Source organism: Pseudophryne corroboree, chromosome 4 (genome assembly GCF_028390025.1).
Source record: "Pseudophryne corroboree isolate aPseCor3 chromosome 4, aPseCor3.hap2, whole genome shotgun sequence".
Lineage (NCBI taxonomy): Eukaryota > Metazoa > Chordata > Amphibia > Anura > Myobatrachidae > Pseudophryne > Pseudophryne corroboree.
Genome location: NC_086447.1, coordinates 712,506,849 through 712,520,283, shown reverse-complemented (window position 1 = coordinate 712,520,283; position 13,435 = coordinate 712,506,849). Strand labels below are relative to the sequence as shown.

At 43.9% G+C, this 13,435-nt stretch overlaps 1 protein-coding gene across 2 annotated transcripts in view; it reads right to left on the bottom strand.

Moving 5' to 3' along the window:
• The window catches only part of CRIM1 (cysteine rich transmembrane BMP regulator 1), a 960,049-nt gene that overhangs the window by 50,038 nt on the left and 896,576 nt on the right, over positions 1-13,435 (bottom strand). The window lies entirely within an intron of this gene.

Here is a 13,435-nt window from a genome sequence, read left to right as displayed (position 1 = left end):
CCCGGGATCGGGGGACGGGGGGCGGTTTAGCCTCATCGGGATCTAGATTCGCAGAATTTCTAGACGGTATGCAGTGGGTAGACGTCTGGAGAATTCGGAATCCTGGCCTCAGGCAATACTCCTGTTATTCGGGTACACATGGCTCTTTTTCTAGGATCGACCTGGCCCTGGTCTCGCCTGGGCTTTTGCCTGGCGTGACGGATGTCCGTTACGAGGCACGGGGGGTGTCAGATCACTCGCCCCTGGTGCTCTCAATAAATGGGGAATGTCAGAGGGGACAGTCATACTGGCGGCTACACCCTTCCTGGCTGGCCCAGCTGGGCGAATGCCCGGAGTTGGTGTCCACATGGGAGGGATTTTTTGCAGATAACGTGGGATCGGCCCGGGCCCCGGTTGTATGGGACGCGTTCAAGGCATATTTACGAGGTACAATGATCGGCAAAATTGCAGCCTGCAAGGTGGCTAGAAGGGCGACGGAAAGACAGCTTGAGACTGAGTGTAGGGATCTGGAGATGCGTTACCTGACAGAGGGTACTCCTGAGCTGAAGGCCCGCTGGCTTGTGGCTCAGGAGGCCTGGCTGGCCCACCTTTCAGATATAAATGCACGTTCCCTTTTGTTTAGGGCTACTAACATATATATGCAGGCGGACAGACCAGGTAGCCTGATGGCCCACTTAGTGCACTATGATAGACCTGGGACCACGATAGCGCAAATGCTCGACCCAGGCGGCTTCACGGTGGATGCCACCCCCGACATCGCTCAGATGTTCCTCGGCTACTTCAGAGAAATTTACGACAGTAGACTGACATGCTCCACGGAGGAAATAGACCTGTACCTGATAAACATTCCCCTTTCTAAACTCTCCCATGAGGCCAGGGACGCACTGGACGCACCTCTGACCCTGGAAGAGGTGGTGTCGGCGGTGGAGGTGTCTCCTAGAGGTAAATCCCCGGGTAGTGACGGTATTCCCACGGAACTATATAAACAGTATATAGAATTCTTTGGTCCCCAGCTGCTTGACACGTACGTTAAAATGAGTGTCACTGACAGCCTTCCTCCCTCGATGTCCGAGGCGATCCTTATAATGCTTCCAAAGCCTGGTAAGGACCCCATGTTGTTGGACTCCTACAGGCCGATCTCCCTCATCCCCACTGACGCCAAGATCCTGGCGAAAATTCTCGCGGTCCGTCTCAACCTAGTAATTGAATCCATAATTCATCCGGATCAAACCGGCTTCATGCCTGGGAAATCCACATCCATTAACTTGCGCAGGCTATACACCATTTTGCAGGCCCCCCGCGACTTCCCCTCGGACGCGGCTGTAGTCTCGCTGGATGCAGCCAAGGCATTCGACAGCGTTGAATGGCCTTACCTGTGGGGAGTCATGAGGAGCATGGGCTTCGGCCCAAACTTTATTCAGTGGATTAAATTGCTATACCAGAATCCACGCGCCAGGGTCTTGGTGAACGGCTACATCTCCTCCTCCTTCCCTTTGACACGGGGCACCAGACAAGGATGCCCCCTCTCTCCTGCTCTGTTTGCCATAGCCATAGAGCCACTCGCTTGCCTGATCAGATCGCACCCGGACATCGAGGGAATAGGTACCGGCCCCTGTACTGACAAGATAGCCCTTTATGCGGATGACCTGTTGCTATTCCTTCAAGACTACGCAGTAGAGATGCCCACTGTGCTGCGGGTCATCGAGACATTCGGTGGGTATTCGGGTCTCCGCGTAAATTGGACTAAATCATTTATTATGCCCATTATAGGCTCCCTCCCTCAGGTTCCGAAAATATCTCTGCCACTGTGCTGGACAGTTCAGTTCAAGTACCTCGGAATTCTAATTACAAACGACCCATCAGACTTTGTGCCCTTAAACCTCGACCCCCTAGTACAAACAGTAGTGCGCAAATCTAGAGCCTGGGGTAAGTTACCACTGACAATGACGGGCAGGGTCGGCCTTATTAAAATGGTAGTCCTGCCTAAACTATTGTATGTTCTACTACAGTCCCCTGTATTCATTTTTCCAGCCTTCTTCAGGAAATTAAATAGCGTCCTGTCCTCCTTTGTATGGGCCAATAAAAGAGCTAGAATTAAATTAACCACCCTCACCAGACAGAAAAGGGACGGCGGTCTGGCCTTGCCTCACTTCCAACTATATTACTATGCTGCTCAGCTATCACATATCAGTATGTGGCTTCGGGAGGGGGGGGGGGCTGGGCTGGAACGGGCGTTCCTTCAGTGCTACTACCCAGACCTTTCCCCGGCACAGGTCTTGGTGGGGGAAAACCCTTCCAGATCTTTACCTCCTATTGTCTTTCAGGCGATGAGAATATGGCTAGCACTGAGGGGCCTGCTCGGGTATGAAGGCATGGACCCTGACACCCCCCTATGGCACTCCACAATGCTTAATGAGCTGAGGTCCCTAGAGGGCGGGGAGGTATGGGCTCCGTATTCGATAGACTCACTGTCCCAATTATATAGTGGCGGTTCATTGAAATCATTTCAACAATTAAAGGAGGAGTTTGGACTTCCGAACTCTCACTTCTACAGATTTTTACAGCTCAGGCACGCCTTGCAGGCGCAATTTGGAGACTCCCCCCCGGCGCTCCTCCCATTTCCCATCAAAACATTCCTACAATCTTTGGGTCGAGTCAAGGTGATCTCCTTCACTTACTCATACCTCCTCCAAACAATACACGCAGACCCGCTCTCGAATCTTCGGGCGAACTGGGAGCGTGACTTGGGTCCCATAGACGGGGAAGACTGGGAGGGTGCTTTGGGCAATCCGAGTCAGGTCACCAAATCGCTACGGTTTCAGCAGATTCAGTTTTTCATTCTGCATAGGTCATACATGACACCGAGCAGGCTGGCCAGATTCAGGTCTGATAATGTTGATGTTTGTCCCAAGTGCAGGGCTGCCGGAGGCACATTCTGGCACCTCATATGGGAATGCCCGTCGCTACAGGTGTTCTGGGCTGGGGTCAGGTCGATTTTGGAACACACAGGAACACAGAGGGGAATGCTGACTCCGAGATTTTGCATTCTGGGGGTGGGTGACTCGAGTTCTGGGTCCAGATGGGAAAGCATGTATGCCCGCAGCGTATGCGCACTTGCAAAAGTGTGCATCGCGCGGACATGGATGGCCCCCAGCCCTCCCACAATACCTGCTCTTAAAAGTTTGATCAATGATACCCTATTAAAAGAACGATATGTATATATGAAATATAATGCCCTTACCAGATACGAGAAGATTTGGTCTCCTTGGATCACTTCCACATACTCCTCCCTTGCCCTTCAAATGTAGCGGGCACTGGCCATTGATGCAGAAGCGCTGTTTGGGCCCCGGGGCGTTGGGCCGAACCCTTTACCTCTCCTAACGCAGTTGCTTAGGTGGTTAGCTGTCGCACCACACCACGCACACATCAGGTTGACTAGGCTTGAGTTTGTTTAGAGGGTTAGTTTGGGGGTAGTGGGGTTGTGGGCTATATACGGCTCAATAGACGGGGTAATTACACATAAGGTGGGGGGAGAAAATCTAAAAAATGTTAAGTATGTGAATCATAACTTGGATACAGACTACATACAATATGCATATTGCGTGAAGGCCGCACGGAAATGGTGATGTGGGGAATAGTATTCATGCATGTATAATACCATAAAGCTGATATGAATGACTGAATAATGTGATTATCCAATATGACCAGAAATGTATCCTGAAATGTCTGTATCTTTAACTTTTGTGGTGAATAAAAATTACTCTATTTAAAAAAAAAAATGAGTATTGCAAGAAAGAGAACAATGACAATAAACTAATTGAAAAGCCACACATTATTTTAAGTGCAAGTACTTTTCAATTATTTACATACACAGAAGTCCTGCCTGATTTTTTTTTTAAATATTGATCTGGAATTGCATGAATTACTTCTTTAAAATGTCATTAACAGCAAGTGTTAAGGAGGTGGAAGAGCAGCTTTACAGCGATGTCAGACATACTTAGCACAAACTAAATGACTATTGGTAAAAGGTTGAATGTTATTCCACTTATCACAACCCCATCAGATAAGACAAGTAAAATCAGTGGTCCATGCGCGTCAGAAGCTCAAAAATGGAATGAATGCAATCGGTGATCGATAGACGCTGCTGTACACGGACTTAAAGAATATATACACAACCTCAGGAATCACAAAGAGAGATTAAACTGAATGACAAGAACAAAGTTCTGAACCAACACGCCTTGCTGAACCTACGGCCGAACAGCTCAATGTACCCAACTGGTTAAAGCACTTGCCAGGCCAGGAGAGATAAATGTGCAATAGAGGCAGGAAATCCAGGAATTCAGGTAGGTCAAATTCTTATCAAAGTTTACAATACAAAATGCCAATAAAATGAAACTTAGGGTTATTTGTTAATACATACCCACAAGCAATATTGATTTATTTATTTAGATTTTTTGGGTGGGGTGGGGGTGGGGGGTAGTACCAATTCTTGAGGCCGAAAGCAATGCAGCACAGCGATAAATGGCATGACCTACTGTATCAGAAAGTGGCCAGGCATAACTGTCCTGGCTGGGGGAATCTGGTTGTTTGGGTGAATCAGTGTTATTGTTTGGGCAGGTTAGAGGTGGGGCATATTTACAAATGTAGTCATTTAGAAATGGTTGCTAAGGTTTAGTGCACCATTGGCCAATAATTAAGAGTAAAAATGCATGGACAAATTAGATGGACTTTCAGTGCGCGATTCCTACAGTATCTAGACTGTAACCTTGGTTTTTTATTGTTCATCACTATTTTGCTTTAGAATTAAGTATTAAGTTCAAATGTGAAGCTAACTATAGAAATTGCATCTTTTGAAAGATTAGAGATAATTGTAACTAATGATATAATAATGTTGTAAAAGGCAAAACAGACTTGCACCCACCGAGGTAGAGGTTATTTGTCCTCGTGGATAACATAACAGGAGCTACAAGAGGTCACATCTACAGCAGCAATCTAATAATATGTTTTGCTTCAGAGTGCTGAAAGTGAAACGGCAGAATATGACAACACTGGCACGCATACAGCTGCAGTTACCAGCGCCCAAGCTGACATTTGCTGGAATTGGAATGGATTTGTTAAGAGTCTGTTGGTGCACAGATTTTAACCTAAGCGTTATCAGTGTTAAAGTGAAGTGATCATACGTTAATAAAAGTAAAGTAACATTTTTTTTTTTTTTATGACCGCCCCAAAAAATCATTCTTTCCACCTTCCATTCACATTTGATGGAATTGCCCAGTTACTATACTTGGGTACCTCTTTAAACGGGATGTAGTTATGTGACTGGTCAGGAGAACGCAGGTCACAACACTTCCATCTACATCCCGCTCACTCACTATCCTGATGGTTGACATGCCGACAAACAGGGAATATTCCCACTCGTGGGTGACCACAACACCCATAGTGTGGGAATTTAACCTGTGGGAACTGATGCGCTCAAATTCCACCACACCCCTCCCCCCTCCACCGGCATTATGCGTCCGGACGCCGGTAAACCGATACACACAGCTCTCCTCATAACATTGAGAGCATGCGTACCATACAAATACACCTCTCACTGTGTAGGAGCAGAAATCTGGGATTGCCAAAAAGCTGAAATGCTGGCCTGATGGAAAGACGAAGTGTCTATAGCAGATTCTGATTTATCTGCCATACTGGATCCAAAATTGGTACTTTGTTAGGATTTTACATTTCATGTAAGCTTGCATTTTAAGAATTTTAGCAGTAAGAAGTGTGTGTTCTAGGAAGACAGGAAGACGCGAGAGATCTGCCTGAATAAAACCACTTGGTAATGGAAGAGGGAGTAAAGCAAGGACACCCAGGAAACACCCAGAGGTAAAACATATGCTTTATTCTCCGGATAAAAATAGGAAGACTACAGTCTCCTCTGAGGCGAATGGCTTTTATTTCATATTAGTGGGATCTGCAATCAACTGAGTTAGTGATGGACAACATTAAACACTTCAGGGGCCACATCATGGCTGGACTTCTAACCTTCAATAATACTGCACATTACCCTTAATCTCAGTCCAAAATTAAAGCAATACATTCAGTCAATGAAGAGATAGCTACTGTATCTGTAATTATATAGTAAAGCGTGGCTTTATAGAAGTGGCGATGTTGCAATTAGCAACCAATTAGATTCTACTTATCATTTATCTAGCACCTTCTAGAAAATAATAGCTAGGCACTGATTGGCTGCTATGGGGAACATCTCCACTTCCATAAACCCGCACTTTAATAAATATACCTTTTCTTCTCTGACCTATTAACAACACTAGCAATGAATCCTGTTCACTACCACTCAAATGTATTCAATAACATGGTGACAATAATAGAATAAACCACTTGATATTAGCTTTTGCAACATTTGGGTTGTTTGATAAATAAGTGTTCAGGATAAAGCCATACATTATTTATTATGCCATAACACATATTTGCTGACATATGACGTATGCCCTCTGGCCGGTAGAGATATTCGAGAGCAGGCTCAGATGGGAGGTGCGGGGCCATAGTGCGGAAAATGACACCATTGAGGCTTCAACCACTGACATTAAAATCCCAGATCTGCAACATTTGGCAGCAGGGGTACCAACGACCCTATTCACTGGAATTTGCCTCACTGGGAAGTGAATGCATATGGGAGGCTGGGCGATACTATCCAGAACCAGGGAGAGCTCACAGAAATTCAGGAGTCTTCCCGACATCCTGGGAGAATAGGGAAGTATGCCAAAACAGTTTTTAAAAAAAAGAAACCTATTCCATAGCTACAAAGTACTATTGAGCACTGAAATCAGTACATCACACTGACATATGACATGTTTGATACCTCCACTTGTTTATAGAAATGTATAAGGAAGACAATGGTGCAAGTAGAAATATTTTCTTAGTGGTACTGAGTGCAGAAAAATGGGCGTGGGCGTGTGTTATGAGGGGGCGTGGCCACATACTGCTAGTGGGAGTGGCTAGATGACACTAGCGGCGTGGCCACATGACAGCCCCCATTTTTTTTTTTATCTGGAGGCAAGGCTAAACATATATAGTAATGCCTCCAGTATAATAGAATTACATAGTGATACCTCCAGTATAATATAAATATATAGTAATGCCCCCAATTTAATAACAATATATAGTAATGCCTCCATTATAACAGGATAATACAGCCACTGTCGCACTCCCAGTAACCCTGACAAAGTGGGAGGAGCCGTCATGCTGCCAAGCACCATGGTCTTGTTGCTTTGTGGCACATTATAATTGTGGTGATGGTAAAGTGTGTGGCAGGTGGTACTGAGTACCCGCTGCCAAATTCTTATGGGTACTCCGTACCCGAGCGTACCCGCATACTTGCACCACTGAAGGAATATGAGAAAGGTAAGAACAGTATTTGATTTGTTAATAGTAAAGAATAGCTAGTAAACACTTTAATGGCATATATACAGTATCATAAAATGTAATTTAAATATCATATATTTTCGCCATTGTGTGCAGCGATAGAATATAATTCTTCAGGGTAATTTATCAAGAAACCCCAGCCAGGACAGTGCATCCGATAATGGCTGTCTTGGCAAAGAGCTTACAGTACAGTCTTAGCTTTCGCTGTCACTATAGTTCTGGGTTCAGACGAAGCTGTGCCACTGTAGTTGCATCGTCAAGTGCTAAGCTTTTTCGTAGCGATACTGAATGAAAATGTAGCAGTACACTTAGCTGTAAACACTGTAGACAACTGTAATATCTCCCTTATAATTGCATCAATTCCTAGTGAACCTACTTCATTATGCCAATCCTGGAGAACCTATATATTGTTGTTTAACACTTTGTTTTATGTGAGACAGACAGAGCAGATTTAGAGCAATGTATAGTATTTATCATACGCCTTGGTTGGAGCAGGACATTGAGAAAGACAACTGGGGGTATATTTACTAGAGGTCAATTCTAATACATTTTCATTGATTTCAGATCAATTAAAATTGATCTTCATAATGTTGGGCTTCTAGGGCTAAAAGATACATTTACTAACTGATGATTTTTTAATGTTAATAAATACGTGTTTTAGCCCTGGAAGCATTACCATTAATTAAGATCAATTTTAATTGATCTGAGATCGATGGAAATCGCTAAAAATCTATTTTTAGTAAATATACCCCAGGAAACTAATGAGATGTGCCTAATGTGTGACATCTTGTTGACATTCACAATATGTGGGACTGACCGGAACGTCATTCAGTATTTAAAGTATTTCATGTGCGCTGACAGTGCAGTTGCTTCATGGTTACAGTTGTACTGCAGTGTGAATGCTCTAAGTAGCATTTCACTCTTGCTGACCTAACAGTGCCTGCATTCTGGGGTCCGCTTAGTGCTTTTCGGCATTCTGGCAAGCCCACTACACATATTACTTGCATTAGAAGCAGGCATAATGCTAGACCTATGCTATCTGTACTAGCAGCGAGCCGAGATGTTAAGGTACAGAACTCACAGCGGAAACGCAATCAAGGACAATGATTTCAAAAGCCATGTCACTCATCTGTTCAAACACTATACAGGAACATTTAATTGCCAGAACACTGGCTTATAAAGTGTTTCTAATCTTGCCAAAAACTGCACAGCTTAACGTGTAGCTTAGTAGTAAGAACATGACCTTTAAAGAAGATAAAAGTGAAATGTGTCAGGTTTTCCTATCACCTTGTGGCAGTCACCTCACAAGCTCTATGACTAAAGAAGGACATTTTAGGCAGTAATTTCACATTTTGTGCCTATTCTCATCAAGTTCTAAAAAAGCTGTGCATGGAATGAGTATTAGCACTTCAGCATTTACTGCTGTCTGAAGAGGTTTCTCTTCAGTACATACTGGGCGGGATGTACTTAACGGAAAATGCGGTAAAACCCCTGTTTACCGCATTTTCCTGATGTACTATCCCCCGGCCGCCAGGTCAGCGCCGCGGCGGGGTTCGCCAGCTTTAGCTGGCGATAGTCCATAGAAGCCTATGGGCTTCTCTCCGCGGCGCTGTGTGAGGGATCCAATCGGATCCCTCCCAGCATGCCCTGCGGCCGCCCCCCGTCACTCCGCGCATGCGCAGACTGACTTCTGGGGCCGAATCCCGGAAGTCAGGCTGCCGCTGTGCATCGCGGAGGACAGCTCTTATCGGAAGAGCTGTTCTCCGCAATGCTGATCGCATATGTTAGTACATATGCGATCAGCATCGTGGCGCAGGGCGGCGATGGGCGGCGATGTACATTAGTACATCCCGCCCACTATATTACATTAAATTTATAAATTGTGCCCAAAAGTAAGATGAAATAACACTATGGGAGGGATTTACCAAGTATTCACTTATCTGGCCGTTTAGAACTATCAATTTCTATCTCCAGATTTATGATCCAGCTGTTTAGAGGGTACTGTATAATAGACAGGGTAGTGCGGTGGATTCGGTATGAAAAACAGGTCATCCGGATGCCAGCTACCCCCTTTCTCCAGTGCCTAACCCTAACCCCCCCACTGCCCAACCCTAACCCTCAATCCCCCCCCCCCCCCCCCAGGACCTAAACCTAAACTGTTGCCCTGATAACTTCGGGATGTCGGCTGTCAGTGCTCTGGTGCCGGTATCCCGAGGGGTGTCAGGATTCCGGCATCAGTCACATGACCGCCAGCATCCCATCCATTTTTTAAATAGCATTGGTCCCTCCCAACCCAAGAACCACTGGTGCCCACCTGGACCCTCATTGTTTACCACAGAACACAGGGCCCAGTGAAGAGCAGCATGGTCTCAGGAATCTCACAACCGCGTCTTGTTTTCTGGAGTGTTTGCTCTGGACAGTGATGATAAAAGGTGCATTTAGTGCACTATTTTGCAGTGTTTTCATTGCGTTTTTAGCTTAGTAAATCGGAGAACTGAAAACGTACAAAACTTTTTTTATATTTCGCCCTATGTTCTAAAATTTACGTACTATTGTATGGAACAGAACGTTAAAAGAATTTTAGAAACTAGTGTTTGGGTTGTTGTTTTTTTATCTAACTTTTATGTTTTATACTTTATATTTAGTAACACAGATGGCCAATGAGGACAATTTTGACAGGTTGGTTGCAACTAATGCGTGTATCTGGCTAGAATAAATCACATACATCTTGTTATATAAATGTACATACTGTATATATTCACGGATGAAAAAAAATCCCTAGTTTCTATTTTTCTGTCTGATTTACTGCAAATAAACCCTTGCAGAGTGTTACTGGCAGCGTGCCTATAGAAAGTGCTTACATTCCATTAAATCTGCTTTTATGAGCACTTTAAAAACATAAAAAGTTCACCCCACCAACATGTCGGTTTTCTCTTCACAGACCGTTTTTGTACTGGCTAATACTTGCTAGGCCCTGAGACTCAAAGGTAAATTCTGTATAATTATAGGATAAGTCAATGATAGGTCCTGAGCTGTAGATGGTGATTATGTATGATTATAATGTTTTCGAAGCAGTATAATATACTTTAGTTCAGATTCTATTCTCAAGAGGCGTACTGTGAAATACATGAAGTCTACAGAATAATTAAAAGTGCAAAAAAGTGTGAGATAAATGATGCAGACAAATTCCATCTCCAATGTACTGTAGTCATCACAACTTTTGAAATGCAAACTGATTTCCACATGGTTCTCATATAACCCTAACATAAATAACCTAAAGAACATTAACTGAACTGTGCTATGGGGCTGGTCAGCTTACCAGCGTTCTGGATGCCACCAGTTGCAATACCGACAGAGGGATCCCGACATGAATCACAATGCCGGCCCCGGAATCCCAACTATGACTACGGGATCCCGACATGGATCGCTATGCTGGAGAAAGAATCCTGACTCTAAGCATCCTGATTGTAAGTATGCCAGAGCAGGTTAGGGTCAAGCTGCAAGGGTTGAAGGGGAGCATAGGTTTAGGCTGCGGTGGGAGGGTTATGGTTAGGCAGCGGGGAGGGTTAGTATTAGGCACTAAGGGAGAGGGTTAGGGTGTGTGGAGGGAGGATTAGGCACCACCGGTGAGGGTTAGGGTTAGGCTGTGGGAAGGGAGGGTTAGAGTTAGGGTAGTAGGAGTTAGTGTTAGATTACTTACATGCCAGCTGTTGGGGTCCTGAGCATCGGGATGCTGCTGTCGGTATTTTGACCACCGTATGCTGCATACAGGTACAGGTGAGAGCAAGCCTGGGTGGGGTGGGGTGGGATGGGGGAGGGGAATCCCGCTGCAAGGGGCACATAGCTAGTTAATAGCAAGTGTTGGCCTTTAAATATGTGAAGTAAGCACATCACCATCACTGGATCATCATCACTGGTCCTACCGTGCTGATAGGCTGGGAATAGGTATGCAATCAGAATGTCTCCATTCAGTATGTTGACATTCAATGATGACATGTTTAAAATGTTGACATCATTAATATCAACACTTGCAAAATGTTGACAATTAAATAATGTCCAACCCCTTCAAGATAAATGTAACAAAGTTTTAATAGTAGAAAAAAGTTACAGAACAATGATCACTATAAAAATAAAATAATAAATCCAAATTCCAGACCACAATCCCCACATAATATTTCACAGATTTCTACATGCTGGAAATAAATGAAGCGTCACTTTCTATCAGTTACTCCTATCTTTTAGCATATTCTTGGGCGTGTCTAAGACTCCTGCCGCCATATGCCTGTATAGTCAGCTGGTCCCCATGTGTTCACGCTGTATAGCTGCAGCATCAAAGGACCTGAGCTTAGTTGTCCAGCAGCGAATGTACCCCTCAGACATTTCATACAAACAAGAAAATATGAATGCAAAACATAAATAAAAAACATTAAAAAATAAAGTTTCAAGAAAAAAAATACACATTTTTACAGTTTTGTTTCATATATACAAGACGATATAGCCTTCAGGCTGGTTTGAACAAAACTTATACCAACAGAATAAAGTGAGTTTGTACAACAAACACAAGAAAAGGTAATACCCTAGACTCTACATTTTTTCATCAACATACAAGTGAAATTATTTCCTTTGGATTTAATACGATAAAGGCAAAAAATTAAAATAAATCAGAAGTCTTGGATAATGCAGCAGATTCTACAATACTATTTTTGAATACTATATTTAGGGAGAATGTAATTAGCCAATGTAATTTACCGTGTGCTAATTGATCCCCTGCTGCTATTCAATTCGCCCTGTAGTCAGCAGACAGTACTACACTTACTGGGGATTTTTTTTTGCGTCGGACAGGCATAAAAAAAAATCCCAGATAACTAGCAGGTTAATGGGTGCTGGGACCCTATTAACTCATAGGTTCATGAACTCTTCATGGATTATATTTTAACATATGTTAACGCCCATTAACACGCTAAACTAACGGGTGTTAAGGGGATTGGGTAAAAATGGGTCTGGAACTCAATGGCCCCAGACAATAAAGCTTGAGGCTCTCCCCCTCCCTTCATCCCCGTTAACTTAACAGGGTTAACTTAATTCCTCACTTACACTAATTCTTAAGTTGGTACTGAACCGTTGAAATGTTTGGTAGATAAAATGTATGGTAAATCCACATGTGAAGACTGTTCTCCAAACACGCACCTCCACAAAAATCCACACAGACAGGTGATACACTGCTATGACCAGTGGCGTCACTAGAGGTCTACAGGCCGCTCCCGAGTGTCACCCTCCTCATGGACACCAAAATACCAGCTCCGTCTTAGTGACAGGAGCTGGATACTGCACTGTAACATTAAGTGCAGCACTTGGCTGCTGTAACAGTAAAGGAGCCGGAGGCACAGCCACGGCATCTCCCGGACCCCCGGAGTGATGCAAACAGGGGTTACGTTATGAGAACACGTCCCTTCCCATGAGATCGCACACCCATTTTGCAGACATCCGCCGGGGATACTTGTAACACACCAGGTGTCACATGGCATAGGGATGCACCTGGCTATGACTATACCATCAGTCCAAAAGGTGATACTCTTTTTATTCACTGGTAATCTGCACTGTGAAATGACTGTTATCAATTTAGACTGAATAGGTGTTGTTACTCATCCCCTATAAGAGAAATGTTTCTACAAAAACATACAACTGGAAAATAAAGGCATGCTTTCCACATAAATTAGACAGTAGAAATAAACCATTCTAAAATGACATATTTTCCATTTAACAGACAACTAAGCCCAAAAATTGAAAATTTCTTATATGGAGCATGAAATTAAAATGCATAGTGCAGTCAAAAGTCAGTCATTCTGTCATTCTGCTGCAGTTTTGTTATAAAGCAAAAAGTGATGTGATATGTCTTCACTTTCTCATAATAAGCGGAATAGTACATGACACATCAAAAAACTTTTAATAGAGTGCTGGTATAGGACAACAAGGCTAAACGGCATAGCACAACATGTCAGTCCTAATT